The sequence below is a fragment of the Papaver somniferum genome, unplaced genomic scaffold (genome assembly GCF_003573695.1).
Source record: "Papaver somniferum cultivar HN1 unplaced genomic scaffold, ASM357369v1 unplaced-scaffold_29, whole genome shotgun sequence".
NCBI classification, from domain to species: Eukaryota; Viridiplantae; Streptophyta; class Magnoliopsida; order Ranunculales; family Papaveraceae; genus Papaver; species Papaver somniferum.
The window spans coordinates 3788923-3816844 of record NW_020639929.1 but is presented as its reverse complement, the minus strand read 5'-3'; the positions used below and the strand labels follow the sequence as shown (position 1 = coordinate 3816844).

At 36.8% G+C, this 27922-nt stretch overlaps 1 pseudogene; it reads left to right on the top strand.

The window, feature by feature from the left end:
* Positions 1-346: 346 nt before the first annotated feature.
* On the top strand, positions 347-26304 carry LOC113341432 (annotated as a pseudogene).
* The last annotated feature ends 1618 nt before the right edge of the window (positions 26305-27922 follow it).

Genomic DNA, 27922 nt, shown 5'->3' with positions numbered 1-27922 from the left:
CGGTTACTAAGCATGTTAGTTGGCTAGAGCAACATCACAAGACACTAGATTCTATGATTATTTATAAAGAAGGTGTTCCTGTTGGTTTTATCTTAGTCTTTTGCGGCTTATTTTCCCTTTTAAGAGTTCTAATTTATCTTGGTTCTTCGCAGAAAATGAGATGAATTTGAGGGATGAGCTGGGTTCTCTGACGAAAATACTTGAGAAGTCGCAACAAGAGTTGGTGACGTTCAAGGTTGGTGGTGGTCCTTCTTCGCAGTTGGCAGATGATCTATCGGGGAAGCTTTCTTTGGCGAATGATGAGATTCTTCGCGTAAAGACTGAAGCCGGGCAATAGAAGGAAGTTATGGAGGCTAAGTATGCGTTGTTGAAGCATTGTAAGAAGGCCCAGCTTATTAATGTTGGTGGCCAGGTGCAGAGGCTATGTAATAAGGTCGCCATAGATACTGCTGATCGTTTCACTTCCGAGAACAATCTCCCTTATAGGAAATTTTCTGATGTTCCCTTGCCTAAGGATGAGTTTGTGGAGTCCGGGTCCAGTGATGAATAAGAGTTTATCGAGGAAGAGCAGTCTAGTGGTGAAGAAGAAATTGACAAAGACGTTGATGATGTGCTGATGAAGAAGACGTTAATCAAGAGGACGTTGATGAAGAAGATGCTGATCTTGCGGCTGAATTCGCTGAGAATGTCAGACAAGATGGAGTTAACATAGCTGACAAAGTCACTATAGATGGTGGTGAACGTGATCATCAATCATCTCCGATTGCTGGGGATGGCCAGGGTCAACAAGGACTTATTTCATCTTCTCATAATGATGCTTTGGATGTTTCGCACTCTGGAGCAGAAGGTTCTTCCCTAGCAACTTCTATTTCTCGTGATTAGGCTGACTTCTAATTGTGTAACATTCTCCCTTTTGTTGGGCGGTGTTCTGGGTGCTCCCAAGCTTGGGGGGCATAACATGGTTTTTGGTCTGTATCTTTCCTGTCGTTTGTAAATTTTGAATCAAAGTAGATGCATATCTGTGATAAGCACGTATGTGCTACATTTTGTACCCACATTTATATTAACTACGACTCGATATTGTTGCTAATAATACTATTTTAATGCTTTTGTAGAAAGTAGAAGTAAATCCAATCATCCAAAAATAAATGGCGAAATGTGAAACTAAAACAGTGCTTGCCACAAAAAAAAATCCAGCAAGGTTACCCGAGACACCAAAACGAGACAGAGATGGGATGATACACAAGTGGGACTGTCTAATTGAAAACAAGGAGGTCAAGAACGTACACATGCTTTCCCCTGAATCATGGTTTTGTGGGGCTCAGAAGAACAGTCATGTGATTTTCAGCAAATTGCAAGCAGAAAACATTATAGTGGGTTAATATGTCATGTGTCGTCGCATATTTACACATCCAGTTTCGGGAAGTTGAAAAGGCATTAGCTGTTAAAGAAATATTGTTAGATAGTGGAATATTGGAACAAATAAATGGGTCCACGTGAATATCTTATTGTAAGGAGAAAAATGAATTAAAAAGATTTTGCTTTCTCACCCGTGGGATTCTTTTTAAGTCTACCAAATATGCATGCAAGCAAAATGAAGAAGAATATATATGGGGAGATCACATTGATGGCCACCATGCAAGTTTCAATTAAGGATAATTAAGAGAATGACGACACGCCTCTATTTGGTATATATTTTATGTATTGTGAAGAAGAAAAAGGGGGTTCTGGTGACTGTTTTGGGAGGACAGTTTTGGGAGCTCTCTCTTGCGAGAGGCCGAAACCAGAGAAGAGAAAAGAGAGGAGCGGATACAGAAGTGAAAAGAAGGGTTTACAATTCTTGTGATTTCATTTCCATTTTGATTTGCTAGTAATTCTCTTTGATTTGTTTATGGCTTTTGAGAAAGTCATGTCTAGCTAAATCTTTGTAACTAGGGTTTATATTGAAACCACTTAGATTATTAGGCTATTTTCATTTGAATAATATTTAGCAAAAGACTATTATGATTTGATTAGATTAATTCTTGAATAATATTTATTGATTAATCGAAATACAAGTTGTTGCTTCACCGGTTTTAAAACCTATGTGCGTAATCGATAGTTTTACAAATATGTTTGTCTTATTATTTGATGATCCATGCTTGGTTAATTTGTTTGATGGGTTATGCTTAGAAAAGCCAAATAAAATTTGTGAACTTATATTTAGTTTCGTGTAATTTTCTCACTAACGCAATTTGATGGTGCATGCTTTGGTTTAGTCTTTTGATGTACCATGCTTAGGGTCTCCCAGCGATATTTGCGACTCTAATACTTATAATAGGTGATGTCGATAGAACGAATAATAGCCAAATATTCATGGATTATGTTTCGTTTCAGTAATTGAATAGAAGTTGTGGTGGATACTATAAACCCTGGTTACCGACTCTCCCATTGAATTTCTTTTATTACTTTAGTTTAATTTTATTATTTCATTTTACATTTCTCAATTATAAAAATCTCAAAAACAAACATTATTTCTGATTATTAGAGATATTGATTACATTATTTCCACTGCTCCTCGTGGGAACGACCCGTACTTGACTCTGTCTACTAGTTAGACACCGTGTGATTGCGGTTATCATGTAGAGTTTCCCGAAATCCTACCAACTTTTGGCGCCGCTGCCGGGGAGCGGCTGAGGAATATTGTGATTAGTATTTTTGATTTTGTAAATAGTTAGGTGTTTTTTTTTTTGTACAATATTTTTATTCTAGGATTTCTTTTTCCATTTGACTTGTTTTCTTTTTTAGAATTTTGTTTCAGGTACCTTTTTGAGGATGCTGACTTTTTCTCAGGAGACGTCACCTAATATGACATTGGCGGAATATAAGCGTAGAAATTCAAATTATCAGGAAACCTCATCTGAGATGACGCTTGGTGAATATATGCACAGGCAACGGTATGGAGTTTTTTCTCCACATGTAGTAAGTGAAGAATCGCCTTTAACGATATATGAGAAGCATTACAAGCATACACCGCTCAGTTTGGAGCAAAGGTTGAGAATTATGGCATACCAAGAGTTATATGCAGATGATGATTTAGAGGAACCTGTTTATAAAGAGGATACTATTGTTGAGTCTAACGACTTAGAGACAGTAGACATTCATAATGAGGTACCTTCTAGTCATTTGAATAGTGAAATTCATATAAATCACTTAGTCGATGAGTCGATTATTCATGATATTGTTGCTCCTTTGAGCTCTTGTGTTGCTGACCCATCTTATGATCTTCTAATTGCTGATATGAATGTTAAACAGGATTATACTGGTATTGTTGATTTTGAACCAATCTCAGTTTGTTTAGACCATTTTGCAGACTCTGAAGACCCCATGCTTATTGACATTGTCAATGCATTGCGGTCTCCAATAAATAATATAGGCAACTCAGCAAAGGAAGCTATTTCCTCGGATTTAGAACCAGATTTAGAGTGTACAACGATTGTTGAATTCTCTAAACAATCTTTACTCATTATCCGTGATTCAGATTTACTTCAGATAACCACATACGATGAGGAAGGTTCAAATTGTTTTCCGAATAAGACTGAATTCAGTTTTCGCTCTCTGGGTACTAATCAATATTATTGTTGCATGGTCATCTTTTCAACTAACCTGATTTTTTGGATTGATCCCCAACTTTTCAGACTGTATACATATGCTTTATCAGCTTAATTTGGTGTATCATCACCTTGTTCGAGAGAGCACATACACAAAGATTATGCTTTATGGGAGTCAACCCATACGATTTCGCTTCATGGGAGTCAACCCATCAGATTCGTTTTCTTTCCTCTATCTTTTATTTGTTTGCTTGAATTTTCCATCTTAATTTCTACATTGGATGACTCAATTACATTGAGGACAATGTAATGTTTAAGTGTGGGGGAGTGGCATTTTCGTTAGTTTTTTTTTTTAAAAAAAAGCATATTATGACCAGCTGTTTAGCGGGTCTACATAAAAAATTATTATTTTTAGAGTATTTTCTATGACTAGCTGTTTAGCAGGTCTTTCTGTCTAGCTGTTCAACAGACATCTCTTGATCTTGTTGTTTAGCGGATCTGTCTCTCGATCTTGTTGTTTAGCGGATCTGTCTCCCTGTTTAGCAGACATCTCTCGGTCTTGCTGTTTAGCGTATCCGTCTCGCTGTTTAGCAGACACACTCTTCATATCCAGCTGTGTAGCTGATATAATTTTCTTTGTTTTGCTCGAGGACTAGAAAAATATATGTGTGGAGGTGTTGATAAGCACGTATGTGCTACATTTTGTACCCATATTTATATTAGATAGGACTCGATATTGTTGCTAATAATACTATTTTAATGCTTTTGTAGAAAGTAGAAGTAAATCCAATCATCCAAAAATAAATGGCGAAATGTGAAAGTAAAACAGTGCTTGCCACAATAAAAAAACCCAGCAAGGTTACCCGAGACACCAAAACGAGACAGAGAAGGGATGATACACAAGTGGGACGGTCTAATTGAAAACAAGGAGGTCAAGCACGTACACATGCTTTTCCCTGAATCATGGTTTTGTGGGGCTCAGAAGGACAGTCGTGCGATTTTCAGCAAATTGCAAGCAGAAAACATTATAATGGGTTATTATGCCATGTGTCGTCGCATATTTACACATCCAGTTTTGCTTTCTCACCCATGGGATTCTTTTTAAATCTACCAAATATGCATGCAAGCAAAATGAAGAAGAATATATACGGGGAGATCACATTGATGACCACCATGCAAGTTTCAATTAAGGCTAATTAAGAGAATGACGACACGTCTTTATTTGGTATATATTTTCTGTGTTGTGAAGAAGAAAAGGGGGGGGGGGGGGGGGGGGGGGTTCTGGTGACTGTTTTGGGAGGCCGGTTTTGGGAGCTCTCTCTTGCGAGAGGCCGAAATTCAGGTTTGGGGGTATTTGATGAGTGCCAAATATTGTATATATTTATCCCTTTTTGTTGGCATTTAACTCATCTTTTGTGCATTAATTCTACATTTTATCCCATATTCTGTATTTTCATTGTTTTCAAGAATAAATATTTTTCTTAATTAATTTTGCATTTTTAGGTAATAAATAAAGTTTGGATGAGTTGCGGAGCGAAAAGAGCAGAAAAGTAGTGAAAAGCCGATAGGAATCACGCAAGGAAGCCGCGAAGAATGTTGTGCACAAGACTCAAAGGCTAGAAATGGGCTTAGAAGGAAGATTTGCTCTTAAAGAACGAAGTGAGCTTGGCATACCCAAGGCCCAAAACCCTTACCCAAACTCATTTACAATATCCATACCCGCCTTTATCTTCAGCCGTCAGATTGGATCATCTCAGCATCCTACAGTCGCTTCATCGTCGTGCATCGAAGTCTGAAGCTCCTGTCTAACACTACAACACCTAACTCCATCTTGGGCCGTCAGTTTCGTTGTACTTCATCATCCAACGGTCGCTCCTCGATCGCTTCCATCTCGCCGTTAGATCGATCCATCATCTTCGCATCCAACGTCTCATCCTTGCTGGACATCGAATTGGCTACACCCGCTTCACATAGCAGTGACAAACACCTACACCCCCAAAACAAACATACCCTAAATCATTTCTATCGGGTCCTTATTCTTCTCCATCTTCTTCCCCTCTCCGTCTGCAGAACCCGTACGCCATCACCACCACCTTCTCCCCTGCCATCTCCACCAAACGCCACCACCAACTCTCTCCACCAAATCGAACAAAACCCATCATCACCCTACCTTTCCCTAGCCTTCTATTTCATTAATTTCCCCTCTTTTCTCTCTGAAACCCTAGATGAGAAAATGATGAAATAGGTGAAGCTAGAGGATCAATTGAGGCATGGGAATGGAGAAGGAGAGTCAGAGGAAGAATGGGTCGACGCATGGGGGAGAGATTGTGCCATCAAAATAGGTAAAGTGAAACCCTAATTTCTCTGATTTGGGAAAAAATTATTGTAACCCTAATTTTGTGCTTGTAACTATAAATAGATGTTGTGGGTATGTGTTAGAGATATGCCTGGACTAGCCAGTGCGTCTGTAGGATAGTTTTAGGTTTTTACGTCTTTCCAATTTTAATTTTATCCAACAGTGTATGTTTATCCATTGATGTTCATCATGTTCTAATCCATCATGCTAGGGATTTGATGAAGCCTTGGTCTACTGTGTGTATTACATTGATCATATTGCTCTTGAAGGATAAACAAGTTTAGGAAAGAATTGAACTTAGTATGTCATCATCTCACTTTCACATTGTATGCCATGTATGCATTATAGTTAGATGTATAAGATGTTGATAAACTTCAACTCCATGCTGAATTCATATGCCTTTGACTAGTTGTACCTTAGAAAGACAACTAGTACTTTGGAGAAGACCATAGTTGTGTTTAACATCTTAATAAAAGACTGCATAGCTAAGCAAAGGTGAATTCAAACCCCTAGTTCTCACCCATAATCCACTTCCATTCCCACTGTTTTCCTTTTCAAAATGCCTTTGTTTCTTTGTCACTGCCTTTGGCTCACTGCCACTGAATTTTCTTGTTAACTGTCACTTGCTTCATCACTTTAATTCACTGCCTTAGTTTACTGCTTAGGATAATCTTAGCTTAGGAAAGTAGGAAAGCTTCAATTCACACCCTAGTCTCTGTGGAATGACCCATATTTGCACAACACCACAATCGACACCGTGCACTTGCGGTTATCACTGTAGGCTTCTCATACATTCCCATCTTGCTCTCATTTTTATACACAGTCCCCAGCCTACCAAGTTTTTGGCGCCGCTGCCGGGGACTTGGTTGCCGTGTTTTTGAAGTTTTTCTTGCTGTTCTTTGCATACTCATGCCTGCTGTGTAGTTCTGATAAGCATCTTAGTGTACTCATCTTGCATATTGCATCTGTAGCTGTAACTTAGTACCACCTCTAGTGCATCTGCATCATTTGCATAATCTCTTCTCATTTGCTTCAACTGCATCATTCTGGGAACTGAACCTCTTCTCTGAGTTGCCAGGTGCTTGTGGTGCTGCTGTTGCAGCCTGTTGCTGCTGAATTGCTCCTGTTGCCCCTGCTGTTGTTGCTGCGACCTTGCTGTGAGGCTAAGAACAAACCTCTGGTGCTGTTGTGCTGCTGTGAAGCCCAAATAGAGCTGAGCTGCTTCTCCTGCTGCTGCTCCTGGTCCTGCTGCTGTGCCTCAGCTGTTGCTGCTGTGCAAAGGCAAGCTGCTGCTACCCCCTGCTGGTCCTGATCCAAAGCCCAACTGGGCTTTTGCAACCTAACTGAGCAGCTGGGCTGTGCTTAAGCAAGTAAGCCTAAACCCATTAAGAGAACCCAACCTGTGGGCTTCCATTTTTAATTATGGGCATGTAATATTAAATCCAATTTTTGGGCTTTTTATTTTCTGTTGGGTTTGAAATTAATTTTTGTGGGCTTGTTTGTTTAATTTGTGGGCTTGTATTTAATTTTTGTGAGCTTGTTTAATTTGGACTTGTATTTTAGGTTTTTAAACCCAGCTGAGCTTGTAACCGATCACGCTAGGTTAACTCGTTAGTGGGCCGAGTACCCAAATTCTAGGCCGAGATTTTGGACTCAGTTTCACCAAACGTTTTCAAACCAGCTGGGCCAAAGCAAACACAAAACCAACAGTGGGCTTGCTCCCATTCAAAAACCAAATTTTATTTTCTTTTATAATAAATAAATAAATAAATATTTTCTCTCCCATTCAAAAAAAAAAAAACCAAAATTTTTACTTGCTCCCAGATTTTAAAACCAAATTTTATTTTGCTCCCACATTAACAACCAAATTTTTTTTTTCTTTTATCCCACCAAAACCAAATTTTTTCCAAAAATCCAAACCCTTTAAAAACCAAATTCTGAGCTTTGTACATTCTTTACTTAGCTTTTGAGCCAATCATGAATAGATCTTTTTCTACAGTTGGGGAGTACAACAAATCCCTTAGAGAACTTGCGTGTGGACATACTTCACGTTATGAACCTCCCATAGACCATGATGTAAATAGTCATAGGAATTATTATGGACATTTTCAAAGTCCCGAGCCTCAATACTTGAACCCTAATGACTATTTACACATGCATCATTCGCCACAACGTGAAAATGAACATTTTGCTAGTGCCTCACTCACACAATCATCACTGATCGATCAATTAGAAGCTCGAATCGCAGCTTTAGAAATGCAATCACATGAGGAATCTGTCACATCTAAGTTTCTTAGGCAACCTGAAATCTATGCATGTCCCGCATGTGATGGCTTAGACCACACTATTGCGAATTGCTATATTTTCCATGAATTTAGGCGGACTGGAGAAATTCCAAGGTTTGTAGAACCTACAGATTATTATGATGGTGGTTATTGGGACCATAATGAACCTTTTCAAGGTTGCGATCAACCATTTATAGACCCTAACGACCATGCACCCATGTATCAATCACCACAAGGGGAGGACGAACAATTTCACATGAGCCCTTGTATGCAATCTATAATGGAAAACATCAATCTCCTCAAACAAAACACTGCTAGTTTAGAAACGCATACATTGAATGATCATAGCAGCATTGTTATCCCTAATGAAATTAATTATCAAAATAGTGTTTTTAACCCTACTCATGATAGTCATATTGAACATGAACCTAATCTAGAGGTAAACGAGTGGAATAGAAACACTATAGTTTTTAGGGAAGGACACTCTTGTTTTGTTGAGGATGATAATAATTATGATGTTATATTAGAAGAACATGTCTATACTGATGATGTTATGGAACCTTTGGGTTCAAATACATTAGGCTTCTCTGCCCAGACCTTAATGAATGATATCTCTGCTAGTATTCCATATGATGTTTCCATTGAATTGCCGATGCATGAGGACAAATCTGTTGATGATGTTGATGATTCTGAGTGTGAACTTGCTAATTTGATTGATGATTGTGAGCATGATGTGACATGTGTAGATGATTTAGGAGATTTTGATTTGATTGATAATGACGTACCTATTCTCCTACATGAGTCACAATCTGATGGCCTTCCACCCAACCTATATTTGGTTTGTACCAATATTGTAAAACCAATTTTTCTGAGAATGCCTAATCTAGGTTTGGAACTGTGTGCTTCCCAAGTCCTCTTGGACCATTTTGCATTTAAATATAATATCTTTGAGGAACCACAGTTGGAAATTGCATGTTTGCCCGTCCATAGCAAAGTACACTTTGAGTTAGATCTTGTGCATGATGAACCCCCAAAGCTGCGCGATTTTGTTTTCAAAATTATATGTTCTGTAAAATCCAGGTTTGGGGGTAGCTCATTTGGTTTCACAGCTTCACGTGCTTTTCTTTCATGTGTGAAGTTGTTGAAACCGCTACACTTTGTCTTTTGGGTTGATCCTCAACTCTTTAGACTTTTGGTGTATGGTGAATTTTTTGTATATAATCCAGTAGATAAATTTTAAAACTTTTTGGTTTCTTTTGTATATATTTTTGCTAATCCAATATGATCTAAGTTGAAAATTTTGGATTCTAGCCGGTGAATAATGAAGTTCGGTTCGTGTTTTCGACGAATCGGGTATTCTCTCTCCTTTTACTCTACTTAGCATGTTCCTCTTCATATGTTGCATTATAATTTTGTTATCTTTTGAAACATTGAGGACAATGTTTAGTTTAGGTTTGGGGGTATGGAATGGATACCATGATAATATGCTATAATTGAAAACGAACTCCTTCTTTTGAAAAAATCGAAAAAATTAAAAAAAAAAAATTAAAAAAATGAAAAATCATAAAAATGGAGCTCATTTACCTTGAAATGTTGACTCTTGTGCAAATATGTAATTATTAGGAGTCTTAGTCTAGATATTTAGGCACCCTAATTCTAGCACAATTCACATAGTGATAAGAAATTTGCACGCGCACGATCTACCAATACATGTATAGCCTCGATCTTCAAGGTATTTGATAGGAAGTCACGATTGCCAATCACTTTAGAATACTGAACGAAACTTGACTAGCTTGTTCTTTGGTTGGTTGGGATAGAAGGTGGAGGTTCCATTAAGAAAGACAACCATCGAATTTAACTGGGTGCATCAAAAAGGGCTACCTCTTGCAAAGTGTCATGTAATCTTTTGTTTCCTTTTGTATTTGTATCAAAAGTGTTTCCTTATTAAAAAAAAAAAAACGATGTATATATTCAGAAAAAAATATCAGAAAAATACAAAAAAAAAATCAAGTATTCAAATTCCATTTGTGTCATGTAAAGAAAATAGTTCTCTCTTATCCAAAAATAAAAGAGAGTAGTCAATGTAAATAAGAGTCATGTAAAGAGTCATTTTTTGTTGTAATAAGCAAGGAAGGGTGTATGCCATTGATTTACAAAGCGAGTAATTGTGAAATACCTCCAACTCATTCACAATTCTCGTAAAGTCCGGACAGCTAGTTAGATTTCGACCTTGGTTCTTAGCCTGAGAAACTATCTCTTGGTGATTAGTAGTCATAACTTCAGATCTTTCTTTACACATGTGTAGATACACTTTACACTCTTATCACATGTCTTTTTTTTGTTATCAGTGCTAGGATTGTGCCTTTGATAGCTAGATTGACATCTTCATTTTGCTGTGAGCTTAAACTGTCTTGCACATGTCACATTTGATGCAATCTGAGCTTATATTTTGACCTAGAACTTTGTAGGTACGTTCTAAGCAAACCTTCACGAGACTTCACTCGTCCACTAGGGACACTTAGTGGTTTAAAAGGCTTAGTGCATACGCTAAATGCATTCGAGAGACCAGCGACACTGGTATAGGTAGGATTTCCTTAGTTTTGTTTTACTTGAGGACAAGTAAAATTCAGGTTTGGGGGTATTTGATGAGTGCCAAATATTGTATATATTTATCCCTTTTTGTTGGCATTTAACTCATCTTTTGTGCATTAATTCTACATTTTATCCCATATTCTGTATTTTCATTGTTTTCAAGAATAAATATTTTTCTTAATTAATTTTGCATTTTTAGGTAATAAATAAAGTTTGGATGAGTTGCGGAGCGAAAAGAGCAGAAAAGTAGTGAAAAGCCGATAGGAATCACGCAAGGAAGCCGCGAAGAATGTTGTGCACAAGACTCAAAGGCTAGAAATGTGCTTAGAAGGAAGATTTGCTCTTAAAGAACGAAGTGAGCTTGGCATACCCAAGGCCCAAAACCCTTACCCAAACCCATTTCCAATATCCATACCCGCCTTCATCTTCAGCCGTCAGATTGGATCATCTCAGCATCCTACGGTCGCTTCATCGTCGTGCATCGAAGTCTGAAGCTCCTGTCTAACACTACAACACCTAACTCCATCTTGGGCCGTCAGTTTCGTTGTACTTCATCATCCAACGGTCGCTCCTCGCTCCCTTCCATCTCGCCGTTAGATCGATCCATCATCTTCGCATCCGACGTCTCATCCTTGCTGGACATCGAATTGGCTACACCCGCTTCACATAGCAGTGACAAACACCTACACCCCCAAAACAAACATACCCTAAATCATTTCTATCGGGTCCTTCTTCTTCTCCATCTTCTTCCCCTCTCTGTCTGCAGAACCCGTACGCCATCACCACCACCTTCTCCCCTGCCATCTCCACCAAACGCCACCACCAACTCTCTCCACCAAATCGAACAAAACCCATCATCACCCTACCTTTCCCTAGCCTTCTATTTCATTAATTTCCCCTCTTTTATCTCTGAAACCCTAGATGAGAAAATGATGAAATAGGTGAAGCTAGAGGATCAATTGAGGCATGGGAATGGAGCAGGAGAGTCAGAGGAAGAATGGGTCGACGCATGGGGGAGAGATTGTGCCATCAAAATAGGTAAAGTGAAACCCTAATTTCTCTGATTTGGGAAAAAATTATTGTAACCCTAATTTTGTGCTTGTAACTATAAATAGATATTGTGGGTATGTGTTAGAGATATGCCTGGATTAGCCAGAGCACCACCTCAGAGGCCTGGACTAGCCAGTGCCCTAAATTTTCCATGTCCTGTTTATATTCAAATTTCAATTTCAGTTCAGTTTATTTGAAGTTTATGTTTAAATTCAGTAGTAGTTGCATTATGTTCTAATTCATTGTGTTAAGGTTTAGATGAAACCCTAGTTGATAAGAATCCCCTGTTTGATTCACTGTTGCTCCATGAACTTATAAGTAAAAGCATGCTTTAATCCCTGAATACACATTGATTTACTCTCACCTAGTATGTCATGCATCCTAGGTAGTTAGGTTAACACTTTGATGTATATTCAAGCTTAGTAAAATGATTTTAGCTCAATTTGTGATTGCCCATACTTTAAACAGATGGGTAATGCTAGGAATTGGCATTTTTAGTTCAATTTTTGCTTGGTTGTGCCTTAATCAGACAGCCAATTCTTGGATTTGACAGACTATTAACTTAAGGTTAATTCATGACATTTTGGTGATTTATCACACCTTCAAGGTAGTTGAGGTTGGAACCTCTATACTCCTTGATTGAAGAAGAGAACTAGGGTATCAAAACAGGGATTTCTAAGCATCTAGGTTGTGGATTCAACAACCTTAGTTCACTGCCTTCACTAGTTCAGTTACAACCATTGTTCACTCCTACACATTTTGACATCTCACTGTCCTCAGCTGAGTTGTGTCTCAACACAGCTCAAAGTTCTCAACTGCCACTGTTTTAGCTTAGGAAATCTTCAAACATACACCCAAGTCTCTGTGGAATGACCCGTATTTGCACAACACCACAATCGACACCGTGCACTTGCGGTTATCACTGTAGGCTTCTCATACATTCCCATCTTGCTCTCATTTTTATACACAGTCCCCAGCCTACCAACGAACAATAGACAAATATTCATGGATTATGTTTCATTTCAATAATTGAATAGAAGTTGTGGTGGATACTATAAACCATGGTTACTGACTCTCCCACTGAATTTCTTTTATTACTTTAGTTTAATTTTATTATTTCATTTTACATTTCTCAATTATAAAAATCTCAATAAAAAAACATTATTTATGATTATTAGAGATATTGATTACAATATTTCCACTGCTCCTCGTGGGAACGACCCGTACTTGCCTATGTCTACTAGTTAGACACCGTGCGATTGCGGTTATCATACTGGGTTATTCAATATTTTATATTACTCTTTTAGTTGTGCCTAAATTCATAAGAAAATGTGTCTTATGGTATTTAAGGTTTCCTACTGAAAAGGTGGGAAGTATATAAATTTTAACATCCCTATAGTTGACTATGCTTTCCATCTTTGAAGGAAGGTTATAGCCTTAAATACTATGCTTGATTTTGTTGGGTTGATGCTAATGTCACATATGCACCAGGAGAATATTCTAAGAAGCTGAAGAATACAAGATTTTGCTTATGTGAATCTATGATTTTAATGCAAAATTGTTTTTTATGATAAACTAAAAATAACCCGTGCCGTAACGGGACGGCGTGTGATGGAATAATTTTTGGCTAAAATGATCTTAATAATTACCACGCACTATGAGTCTTAATTCAATCCATGAGAACTTGTAGACATGAAAATCGTAATCCAAATACTTATAAATTCGGTTATGCTTATATAATAGTTTAGTAATGCCTCACGAAATTCTTTAGACTTAAAATGGTAAATTTTGATAAAAATTTTGTTTTATTTTGCCCTTAAATAAAGAATTAATTTCCGATCCTCATAGATTGATAGTCCGTGATACTGATTTGTGTTGCATTCATACTATTATGCTGAATCTTCATCTGACAAGCAACAAATGTATTTACGTCCTCGATTGCTGGGACTATCGTCCTGTGTTCATTATCCATATGCTTTGGTGATTCCATTTCGGTATGATCCCAAGTAATTTCCATTGCATGGTTTCGGCGCAGCCTCAAATCCATTCTCCAATTCTCTTCGCGAATTATCAATAGTTACCCATAAAGATGATGCATGGCTTTTCCTTCATCTTCCTCCTCAAAGGAATATTAATATTCTATCTTCGACGTCGTCGTCTCAATTCCTCATGATATTCTTCAGCAACCACGATAAGTTGCGTTATCCCCTTGTCAGCTTTAGACTTAGACCGCCCCAACAGGTTCCCCGGTCTAAATTATGACAGGAGAACTATCCGTTTCATTTCATCTCGGTTCACAGATTCCAAGTGTTTGTATGCCTCATTATCCATTGCATACTCTGGGTCGTATATGTGTCATCGACGCGGTTTCTTATTTGATTTTTCTTGACTTCCTTCTCTCATCATGGACATTTGGTTTGTCTGAGTTTTTGAACTACCACTGCAATCCATTGACTTTTTCTTAGCTGAGACACATCAAATAGTAACAGTTAGTGTATATATATTATGTAAAATTCACGACCATTGTTTATTAAAGATGTTATATATTGTTGATTTTTCAAAATATTACTGGAAAAATTAAAACTAAAGTATCTTGAAACTTACACGACTCTGTATGACCACAAAATGGTTTCTCTACTCCGCCATTTTGAGTTTCTCTTCTTTTTGTTTGTGTTGTCGATTAGGAAAAAAAACCGATCAAGGTTTTTTGCTCTTCTTTTTGTTTGTGTTTTTTATTTTTATTTTTTTTGTGTTGCATTTTCTGATTAAACTATTCATGGCATTAAGATCTGATGAAGATACAGTCATGATATTGATCAAAAATGATCAATTATTCCCAAGAATGGTAAATTTGTATGGGCGAAAACATGGTTGATTTTTCGATTGGTGAAATGTCTCAGTCGAAAATACATTTGTTATAAATGTTAGAAAATTATTTTAAAGTTGTTTTTTCTTTGGGATTTATACATTTTAATTCAAGTGTTATTTCGGTTTCGTAGGCTGATGAAGGTTGGCTTATTTGATTGCGAAAATTAAAATCAGGCCTACAACATAAGCGTAAATTTTTGATGAGTCATTTTTTGGATACGTATTTGTTTCCGATTATTCCCTTATACAATGAGTATAACGAAAATTACTCTTTCTTTTTTTTTCAATTGTTCCCTTTATACAGTGAGTATAATGAATTTTTTTTTTCTTTTCCATAATGAAAATTTGATTTTTTTTTTAAATATGGTTCAAAGTTTTTTTATTTTATTTTTTTATGGTCATGACATTTAATTTTTCACTTTACTTTTTTTTAATGGCAGATTTATTTTCTCAATTAAAGATGAACTAATTAAGAAGGTTATCAATATCTCCATAATGGAAGGAGGTTACAAACACCACGACCGCTAGATGTCTTTTGCTTGGATGAGACTGGGATGGTCGGATTATCTGTTTGTCTCTCAAAATGTTACCCAACCGTCCAAGGTCAAAAATCCATTATGTTTTGTATTATAGATATTAATGTGATATATCAGTATGTGGGAGGTGTATCTTCAAGGTTTAAGGGTTTCTATGAATATTACATTGTGCACTCATGCTAGCATGTTAGAAGATAAATCTTAAGACTTGTTTCAAATCTAATACTTAGCTGAATGGAAATGTTCCCATTCTGTTTTTTCGCGCTTTGATGCGATCCTATGTTTTCCTCAGTGCGACCTTTTATTGTCCTGGCGCGACCTTTTTATTGTCTCAGCTCCCTTCGCGCTGCTTGAATAGATTATATTCGCATGATCTTTATAAATCTTAACTTCCTCCTAAGTAAGGTCTTACTGCCTTCCCCCACATAGAACTTTAAAGGACTTATGGTCGCCTTGGGTAGGGTCTTCAACATTGGGCGACGAAATATCAGTTCCATGTGCTCTTGCGAGTCATTGGACATTGATCTCTCCTTAACCGTGTTAGTATTCTTACCTCCTTAGGTTATTCTGCGACAATATACCAGGCCTCAGATACTCTCGTGAGTAAAGAGCCCCAAAACAATTTAGCTCCCTAATAGAGGGTGTCGTCCATTTATATTCCCCTTGAATCGCCCTTTCAAGAAAGTCACCCCTGACCATTTCAGTTGGGATCCTCCCATCCAGTTATTCAACAACTAGTGTTGTCGCAACCCCATGTTTTTCGCCTAAGTGCCTTGATAGGCACGAGATAACACCCTAAGTAGGGCTTCTTTGGACCGAGTGTATCACATGTTCCAGGCCTTATTCTAACTCCACTGGTCTGCTTTTACACCCCATACCGGAGAACTTATTCGCTGAGTGGTTCCTTATCAGTGGCCTCCAATGGATAAGCTTTTCTTTCACCCAAATATAAGTAACTAAGGATGCCCCAGTTATGACGCGCGTTAGGGATTATGGTCGCCTCTTACACATTGTACAGTCCTACGGTCGCACAACTGTGCAAACTAAGTTGACACGCCACAACCGTAGTCCCAGCGTCCCTAAGTAGAGGTTTTTAAATAGTAACTTGCTGCCCCCTATTGAGGTTTTACGAGATTTGTTTTTTTAACTTTGTCGTGTAGCTTTGTTTCTCCTTTGGGTTGCTTGCTTTCTTATGGAAAGAACTTTGCTTCATATTAAAATTTGGGTTGATACATAGTTTCCTTTCTTTCATTTTAGCTTTCTGAATGTTGTTTCTTCATATATATGTGTCTTTTTTCCTTTTCTCTCAGGTTTGGGTAAGGACCTCACTTTTAGAGAGTCTGTCTTTGTCATCATACTCGCGGGTTTTCTTTGACATTCTTCTACGTGATTTTTCCATATTTCTTTTCGAGGATGTGGTTTGTGATACATCGTTGATTCCTCGGTTTCTCCTTGTAGTGATTCGAAGGTGTTTTTGCTGAGTCGCCCATTGTTCACTTTGATATAACGCTCTTCTACTCATCTTATATCCCTTTCGCTTATGGTGGTGCATTTCTACTCATCTTATATCCCTTTCGCTTATGGTGCTCCATTTCGCCCATTGTTCACTTTGATATAACGTCTTCTTCGTAATTCGTATTCTCGTAATTTTTATTTTAGGTTTTGATTTTCTATCATCAGCCATCCATGCTATTGTGCGAGGTTGATTCGTTCTTCTATCAACATTTTTTCTGTTTCTTTCCATTGTGCGAACTTTGCTTCATAATCGCGCTAGAGGGAAAAGATCTCTTCATCTCGGTTTTGACAGCGGAACTGGTTTTCTGTTCTCCTGTTATCCCTACCTGTAACACCTCGAGTTCCGGACCAGGGTCAAACCCATATGGATATCCAAACTCGAAACGTTACGGGTCGGAAAGAGACTTAAAGTTTATTTTCATAATAAACATAATTAAAACTTTATATACATGATTTGATTCATATGAATTACTAAACATCTTTAGTTCATATTTACATTTCAAGCAAACACAAGTAAACAATTCAATCACTAAGCTACTCATTCCTAGCTTCCGCTACGCAACTCTAATAAATCTTCAAGGAATGTCAATTGGGATGAGATGACAGCTCAGTAGAATACATTCCCAATCTCAAAACACGCATACAACATAATTTCGAGAAAATCACTAATATAGATATTCAACCAACATGATTACCACACAAGCATTATTTTCAACAAATCATTCAATTCATTTGTTTAATCATGAATTCACAATACAAATATTGTTTCTCACAAATCATCTTAAGATTTCAAAAAAAGACTTCACAATATTAATATTATATCAGTAAATCATCCGCGAGTTCAAAATACTTCAATTCGTATTTCAATGCTTGAGTTCATAAAACCAATAAGGTTCTACAAATCATTTTACATAGATTTCAACATATGATTCACAAGTTAATATTGACACTAACAAACCATGAGTTTGCAAAACCAAAATAATTGTCACAGAGAAACCATGAGTTCACTAATCATCCATTTGGGATTTAACACATCAATTCACAATTCATCCATTTAAGTTTCAACTTATGAGTTTATAAAACCAATTATGTTTCCAATAAATTTAATCTGTATTTCAACACATCTCACCAACAAATTTTGAGTTCACGGTATGAAAACCTTGGTTCGTACACCCACCTAACGTTTATCGGCACGGACAGCCTCCATCGATGGTCAGGAACGAAAGTTCCTATGGGGATCATACCCATCTGCTCTCGGGGATCATTACTCGTTTCATTCACAGTACGAAAACTTTGGTTCGTACACCACCTATTGTTTACCAGCACGGACAGCCGCCATCGATGGTCGGGAAACACAAGTTCCCATGGGGATCATTACCCATTTAACTCTCGGGGATCATTACCTACCGTTAGCATGGAATCATATTTCATCTAAAGGAAAAACATGAACTCATTTCCTTTTTAAAATCATTTTACAAACAATACAAACAACCATGGCATAAGAACATAATTTTCTTTCAAGCATTTCTACGAACAAGATAACTACATCCATTTTGCATCATACATATTTGGGTGGTTTATTCATCTGATCTTTCTGAAACTTTCAGAGAACATACATATCTCCATAAAAAACCACATATCCAAATTTCACAGAAAACCAACGGTTCAAACTAAAGTTATCGAATTTACAAGGACATCCTAAACACTGGTCAGATTACATGTCATTACCAAAAAATTCATGATAAATTCATAGAAATATCAAATGGACTCAATCGAAAGCATACTGATAGATAAATCACAAATCTACAACTTTTGTTAAGGACTCAAATTGTTTTAACATCATTAAGACTTCCTAAGAATATCAAAAACACAAAAAATTGGAACTGTCCAGAATTTCAGAAACTATCATCCAAATTCAAACACACATTCAACGGTGAATTTGTGGTGTATTGTTCTCAAAATTTAACCATAGTTGCCTAATCATATTATCTAACAATTTCAAAAGCCTGAACATCATTAAGGGATATATATTTGTGTGATTAAATTACTAAAACCTAATAATACAACATCATACAAACTAAATACCCAAAGAAAACACCAAATGAGAAAAGGATTTCACATTCTACCTTTAATTAGCTATAATTTCCTCTAGATTATCCAGAACCTTCTTCTATAAAAACTCTAGCTCCATCTCTTTCTCCTTCTCATTCTTTTTCAAATCTAAAATTATTTCTTATTATTATTTTTCTTAACTATTTTATTTATCTTTTCATTTTTCTTTAATTTTATTTATTATTGATTATTCTGTTTCCACCCTAAATTGTAGCCTTTCTAGTTCAATCCACCCAACTAGGCTAAAGCAAAGGGACAACAAACTAAGCCACAAGGTTAACTAATCCGGGTATAACCCGACCCGAAACAATAGCTAAAAATACAGGGTATTACACTATCGATGTCTATGATTGGTCTTTCTGGATCATATGGCTGAACCCATTCCATCCAATATTATGGATTTTCCATGGCAGCAGTTAGTTCTTTCCCGCATCTGTTGTTAAAGTTTCCTATTTGCATCGCTAGGATTTTCAATGTTCGGAGAGTAAGGAGATATGGTGTTTTGAAGGGTAAATGATATTTAAGGAGTCTCCGTGGGTTCGTGGTGGCGGGTAGAAAACGGTCGTAATGAGAACTGATGATAATTAGTGAATGGTAGTGAAAATAACACAGGAACTTTGAAAGATGGTGATTTCTGGTTGATAACTAGCAGGTGAGGATAATCCTCCCTGTTTCTAGCGCCAAAGTGTAGTTGCGGAAAATCCCACAACTACACTCGTTAAGATGATAAGAACACAAAGTCTAAGTCATGAGAATCAACTTAAACATTAATGATATTATACACCACTTGGAAATATTATGATCTTCACACAAGCTTTGTTTTTAGAATATGAAGTTCTTACAAATATCACAAAGATACAAATGAATGACAATGGAGATAATAAGTAAAAGCTCCACTCTAATGGCTTCTTTCTTTTCTTTGGAAGTGGTTCTTAGCTCTATTACTTGATGGAATTCTCTCTCTCCAAACGTCCATTAAGCTGACTAAAAATTTTATTGTTTGTGAAGATAGAGTATGCGTGACAGAGAATGCCTCTAAAATTTTGAAACATCTCAAACAGAAGATGTTTAATTATGTCATTGTGCCGGTTTGCCACTGGACTGACTCCAAAATTGAATAATATCATGATCGGCCTTCGAGAGAATAAATTGGGTAATGGTTTGGAGATAAGTAGGAAGATGTTTAGAATGAGTGAGGATCGTGAATATTATCATGATCGGCCTTCGAGAAAATAAATTGGGTAATGGTTTGAAGATAAGTAGGAAGATGTTTAGAATGAGTGAGGATCGTGTCAACGGGAAGATTTTCCCGATGGAGTATGTTGATCTATCTTACTATAAGATTATGTTGAGCTAAATTAACAACAATTTTAGTTATTTCATGATGTTTATCGCGACTCAATGCTTATTCCGGTAGACTATGATGCTATGTGTTAATTTAGTGCAGTTATTTGTTTGTTTGTTTTTGTAGTTGCGGAAAATCGCACAACTACACCCGTTAAGATGATAAGAACACAAAGTCTAAATCATGAGAATCAACTTAAATATTAATGATATTATACACCACTTGGCACTAATATGATCTTCACACAAGCTTTGTATTTAGAATATGAAGTTCTTACAAATATCACAAAGATACAAATGAATGACAGTGGAGATAATAAGTAAAAGCTCCGCTCTAATGGCTTCTTTCTTTTCTTTGGAAGTAGTTCTTAGCGCTATTACTTGACGCAATTCTCTCTCCAAAAAACTGCCTTTTCTTTTTTCCATGTGAATCTATATATAGGCAAATATATGCATAGAAGATAACCATGTTCACGTGCAAGATCTCTGAGGAGGGATTTGGTATCAGTTTGTCTTATTCACCAGTCTTTTGAGGACTGTCCTTGTTTGTCGCATTGATGCTTTGTGTTTCTTCTGATTAATGTCGCATTGCTCTTATCTTGTGATTGTCTTTCGTGTCTTCTTCCTTATTATCGCGTAATTATTCTTCGCCTAATTCCCTTCTACTTCGTGCCTAGCAAGAGTGAGACTTTGAATTTGTCTTGTGCAATATTTCGCCACTACATTTTTTTTTTTTAAGTTTTATTATGTGACCCGAAAAGGTAATCTATTCTCCTCAAGTCCCAAGATTCACAACTCAAAATTCCTGGTTATCACATGGGGTACAAATATAGGATGCAGACTCAAAACGGCAAGACATTGTAATTGAAAGCACGACTAACAGTGGTCGAAGTAGTTTAGATAGACTAGCATTAGCCTAACATACATGTAAGCTAACCAGTGGTCAAAAAATTAAGTAATGCTTATTATCTCTTCTCTTGTCGTGTCTTGTGAGTCACCCTTGTCTTGTTTTGTCAAGCTTCTTATTACACAGTGGATAAAAGAGCGTTCTTCCAGTGTACTTGATTAAAAAAAAAAAAAAGTAAAGTGGTGTGGTGTGGTGTGGATAAATCATATTTCATCCCAATCAACAACGGACTCAAAGGAGATCAGTGGAGAAGTGGGTTTCTTTTCTCTTAGTTCTTTCAAAAGTTAATAGATCATAGCAGAAGAAAATGGAGAATGCTGGAGAGTCTTCAACAAAGAATATTAGGAAAGGTAATTTAGAACTTTACATGTTGTATTCAGTGTGATCACAAGTAGTAGCTATCAATTTCTTGCCCTCATACACAGAAATTTACTTTACCTTTTCTTGACTGAGTTTTTTTAGTAAAAACAATGTAAGGTAATTTTTTGATGCACCCAAGATTTTTAAGTCAAATGAGCAGAGACCCATATTTTGTAGATTGCATATGGAAAGATTTCAAGTGAAAAAACATGTTTTGAAGCTTTAGATTTCCTTTTAATAGGTTCAGCGAGAGGATACATTTAGTATGATTTCTATACTTCTGCTGCACCTATCAAATTTACAGCGTAGTTTCAGGGGCTCTTACTAGTATGATTTCTTTGCAATTTAGTATGATTTCTTTGCGTAAAGAAGCTAATCAGGGGTTGTGTTTGTACAATTTTGGGGGTATTGGATCCGAATATAGTCTCGTTGGTTGTATTCATTTGTAAGAACTAAGTTGGTCGTTTTGTGTAGATTCATGGGTTCATTTGGCATCCACAGATTGGTCTCTGAGCTTCTTAGAGTTTCAAATTTAAACAGAACTAGGAGTAACTGCCAAGATGCTTTGTTTCCTTTCAATATTTTAGCAATTACTAAGCCAAAAAATAAACATTGTTACTGGGTTTTTGATATTGCACTTGTATTTGTACCTTGTGAATTAAAATTTGCAGGTTTGTGAGACTTTCTTTTGGCTTTGTTTTCAGATGATGATAACTTTAGACGCACTAGTTTGGAAGAGCAGAGAAGAACCAAAATGCCAAGAATAAATGGACATATACAAGCTTTAAATCAGCTTGATTTTAAGAAGCAGTTTTTGATGTTAAGCTATCGCGGGAAGTAAGTTCATACGAACTTTGAGTATCTCTCATTTTCAATAGCATGATAAGACTACCCCGTACTTACTAACAATTGCAATTACTGTGGGTTCTATGTTGCGTTTGATACATTTTCAATAGCATGATCAGATGAGCATTTTAAAGCCTTATTGTGTAACACATAAATCTGTAGTTGTTTGTGTAACACATAGATCTGTAGTTGTTTGTATATTGAAATTACGCTGTTTTACTGAAATAATGGAGACCCTACTTGATGCAGGAACAAGTCGCATGATGTCATATCCGTGGATGCAATTAAGAGTATGGAAGATATGGAAATGTCTTCTTTTGAGCCAAAACTTTGGAGACTGTTGGGGCGCAACTTTATCCAGGAAAGAGAGAGAGCAAAGGTGAATGTTGTCTGTTAGCTATTACATTGAAAGATTTCTTGTAAAATTGAAAAGCGATAAAACGAAACAGATATAGAATTGAATAAAGAGGCACCCTGGTTAATTTTTTACTGCCACGGAAATAAAGACTTGATCTTCTTTTCTCATCTTTTTTGGTTTAGCAGGATATCAACTGGGATTCGGATAAAACCTTTATGTACCATTGTCATGTTGATTCAGATGGTAGTTACACATTCAAGGTATAATTCTTCTTTAAGAGATAAATGAAGAAATTCTTCAGGGACTAAGTTTATGTTCATTCTCGCTGCTGCCACAGAATATTTTTGTTCCCGTCAGACTTGAACTTAACAAACAGTAGCGTTGTAAGAACTGTTAATCAAAACAACTCGATATGTATGTGACTTTTCTGTACAGGGCCCATATTTGGAATCAGGACAAACTCATCTTCAGAGGGTTGTAGGCGATGAGAATGTTTTGCTGGTCAAGTTTTCAGGACAAATGGTGGAGGATGCAGGAAGGAATTCAATATTCAGATGCAATAATTCAAGTTCTACATACCAGCCGAACAGAAACCAAGGTGTAGGAATCTGTGATTCAAATTATGTGTACCATAGGATTCGTGAAGAAGGGATATTAGTTGGTTCACGACGCTATCATTTTTTCGGTGAGTTGACACTTATGCATTCAGTTTTCTCTGGACAGTTTCTGAATTGATGTCTGTAATTATCGTTTCTTAGATTTTGAATTATCTAACTACGGTTTATTGCTTTCAATAATTTTATGCAAAGTTTTCTTATTGACATGTTACTTTTTGCTCTGTATACGAACTTGCGCTAGTTTACCATGACAGCAAAGAGGAGAAGAACAAAGAAAAGAAATCCTCAACTTCCTCATCTGTCAAGTGTTACTTTGTCTGCATGGAATATGAAGATCTATTGTCATATAATAAAGTCGGCCCTTGCATTTTGTTTTATAAATCTATTTCCGAAGGAGGGTCCTTTTTCATGAATATAAATAAAGTTCCAACCACTGTTAAATACATGCCTAGGTAATTCGGAAGGTTATTATGGTGTTATTTCTTTACAGCAGAAATTCGTACATTATTCAGTCTTGGTTTATATGAAAAATCTGGTTGTGTTGCAGGTTATCCCTCATATTGTCAAAGACATTCAAACTGAATATTGATTTTGCGTCTGCCCATGTTGAAGAGATTGAAGATATACCTTGCCTGGTATATATATGTATACCTTGCTACCCTCTATCATTGTTTCTGTTTATTACTTTTTGAAAATAATTGGCTAATCTTTCAACTCGCATACGGACCGTTCCTCAACTGTAGGATCAGGATGGCTGCATTGTTTGCAATGAAGTTGGGGAGCCTAAGATACATACTGATGGAACTGGTTTTATCTCTTACGATTTAGCTCTAAAATGTCCGAGGAACATCCTGAAAGGAAAGTGCTCGAGTTAGGGTGACTTTGAGGTCAGTTTTCTTATCTGCTGTAAGGGGGAAAGATCTTTCATATCATAGTCTAATTAAATGCTTTTATGTCCATAGAAAACGCTACTACATCGAAGTACGGAGTATAAAACTTTAGGACTTGAGACATCTATAAGATCTTATGTTGGAGATCCGGTACAGGCACCCGCTAGTTTCTTCATTGCTAATTTCCGTTCTTGTTGTTTATTTAGTCAAACTCAATTAACAAGATAGCAATCTTTTTCTTCATTCGTGTCTAGCCTTTGCTGATCCAGTTGCGGTTGTTTCACAATGGCGGTGCTGTACCCTCCTTGTCAACAAGATGGTATAAAAATTTGCTACAAAAATATTTGCGTCAATTTAGGGGAACATGAATTTGATTCCAATTAAGCTGTTATAAATCACTAGTCACTATCAATGTGGCTTCTAGAATTTGCAAGTTAGATCTACCAACTTCTTTAGTAATGTTGCATGTTCTCGATTTTTCAGCTTGACCGTAACACAATTCAAGTACGGCCTTCAATGATAAAAGTTAAGAGTGATCTTGAATTTGCAAATAATGGATCCACGATCAACTCCTTTGAGGTTGTATCAACAAGGTATGTGCATGCATAAGCTTTTCATGGTTGTACCTGTTAGTGTCTAACTCTCTTTACTTCTTTTTCTGTAGCATGAAACCAAAGATGGCAAAATTGTCGAGATACTTCATTGCACTTCTTAGTTACGGGGGAGTCCCAGATGAATATTTTCTGGAACTTCTCAATGATTGTTGGGTAGAAACCAAAAAATTTCAGTGTGACCGGCGCGCAGCATTTAGAGGTAATTGTCATTTACTATACTAGCTTGAACTAGATTGAACAACCAATTTTCTTATAAAAGGATAATCAGATCTGCCACTACTTATGAGAACCTATTGATGAACCTGTTAGCCAACCTTTGCTTATGGTGCTTTCGTTCTTTGGCCAATTTGGTTCTGTAGAATCTGGTTTGTCTTGTGGGTTTCCTCTTACTATATTAATTCTAATTGCAGCATCTCTAAATTATGGTGGAATGGATGACTTTCTTTTAACAAAAATGATTGTATCTGGACTTCTCTTGAGTGAACCATATCTGAAAGAGCGTTTGTCAGTGCTAATGAGAGAAGATTTGAAGAATCTCAAGGAAAGAAAGCTTCCTATGAATGACTCATATTATCTGATGGGCACCGCAGATCCTACTAGGATCTAAAACCAGATCAAGTTTGTGTAATTCTGTACGTGTTTTCTACTATCCACCAGATTTTTCCATGAGATTCGTCAGTAAAGCATCTTCTGTTTCTCTTTTCCGCACCGTGTTTGAAGTATTAATGTAACTCTCTGGTTCATTTTTAGTGAAAATGGTCAAGTTTCAGGTGATGTATTAGTTTACAAACACCCTGGCCTACACTTCGGCGACATACATGTCCTGACAGCAACATATGTGCCAGAGTTGGAGAACTACGTTGGAGATGCAAAAGATGGAATACTTTTTCCCATTGTAGGGCTCCGATCCATAGCAGATGAAATTGCAAATAGTGATTTGGATGGAGACATGTATCGGGTGTGCAGAAATACACAGGTTAGTGGAATCTTCAAAAATAAACCTTTTATGCAGATATATGCTAATATGGAAGTTCTCCCGTTTTCAGTTATTGAATTGGTTCAGACCTAGCACGCCATGGACACAAACTTATTTTGCGAAAAATGTATCCCATCTTAAGCCAACTGATTTCAAGGATGAAGATGATTTAGAACACCATCTTTTTGAGCGGTGCTTAACAGCAATGTTTAGTAGTAGGTACGTGCTCGTTCTCACTCATTTATATTATTAATATTTTCTTTTGTTTAATAATCAAATCCTGAACAAGTACTTCATTTAATACCATTTGATTCAGTAATCCTGTCGGCGTGTCGGCAAATTGGTGGTTGAGTTTAATGGATACACGGTTGACATTGGACAAGTCAGATGCTGTAAAAATAAAAGATGTGGAGGGAAAATTGCTGCATGCAACAAAATCTGGAAAAAAGGTTAGTATGATTAACGTTTTTCTTTGGTTTAAAACTTAAAATCATTACCCCTCGCTCATTTAGATTTATAACGTACATTGGTTCACATCCGCGTCAAAATTCTTTCTCGGTCTCAAAACAGGTTCAAATCCCACTCAAACTAAAGCCGCACATAAATCCACATTTCATGCGAAAAAAGTCTTCTGGTCCATCTGGATTGAACTCTCCACAGTCCTTGAGAAAAGATAATTATTATCATTCCAAGTCTGTCTTGGGACTCCTTTACGATGAAGTTGAATCTTTTGAAGAATCTGGAGACCAGCTACTAATTGGTAAGCAGCACTAATTCCTTCTTCACTCGGGTACTAATAGAAGTTGAATAAGTTCATAACAGATTATTATTTACTGTAACTATTTGTATCATATAGAAGTGGATAAACTCCCATCTTTCGAACAAGATGTTCCAGAACATTGCATTGCTTTTTGGAGGGAACAACATAATCCATATAAAACCGATATGTGCCGTGCCTTGAACAATGTAGGGGCAAAAGGTCAATCTGCAGATGCAGAAATATAAAGAGGTCTTTGTCGAATCCTCGTTTACTAATTCATGTTTTTCAATAGGTTGTTTCTAGTTTTTCGTGTTTTTAAATCCTCGGTCATATTGCTTGCACCATAGGTCTTATATCAAGCACCGGAGCTCAATCAGAGTCCTAGGAAGGAAAAAGATATATTCATGGATGCTCTTGCCATATATCATATCTGCTACGATGAAGCAAAGCATTATGGGGTGAAAAAAATGCTACTTTGTTTGGAGAGTTGCAGGTGAGGCTTTGTGCGAGTACTATCTCGGAATGCAAGATGGTCGTACCTTTGTGTGCTCAGAATCTGTTTTACGTGAAATTCTAAACATAAACAGTTGAGAATAGAGAGCTTAATATTTAAAACTTCGGGGGTTTTAGAAATCTGTATAGCAAATTTACTGCCAGTCTATTTGTAAAGCTCCAACTGAAGTTTGTCCAGAGTTGTAAGTAACGGCAACTGCAAGATGAAACTTAGCTTATATAAAGACAACTCTCTTTATTGATGTTTAAAAAATCTCTCAAAACTAAACACAAGCTCTAATCTTGCTCATATGATCAACCACAACTTTGGTGATCATATATATATATAGAACTATGAATTCCTTTTCCTAGTCCTATTACCTTATTACATGTCTTTCCTTTTCTTAGAACTAGATGACTTCTAATTCCCTTAGGATTACATCAATTTCCTAATCTTGTCCTAACCAGCTTGTTAGTGACTTCAATGTTGAAGTTTAACCAACATTCTCCCCGTTAAGCTTCAACCTTACCCGTGACATATCTTGTACTCCAATCAGTTGTCTCATTTCTTCAAACTTGATCCGAGCTAATGCCTTTGTCAATATATCTGCTTTCTGCTCAATTCCTGGTATGTGTTCAACGTTGATGATCTCCTTCTAGATACATTCTCGTATGAAATGATACCTTTTGTGAATGTGTTTCGTCTTCCTATGAAACACTGGATTTTTAGTAAGTGCAATTGCAGACTTATTATCAATCTTGATGAGAACTTTTTCAGGTTCTCTTCCTTTGATTTCACCCAACAGTTCTTGAAGCCATATTGATTGTTTAGCTGCTTCTGTTGCGGCCATGAA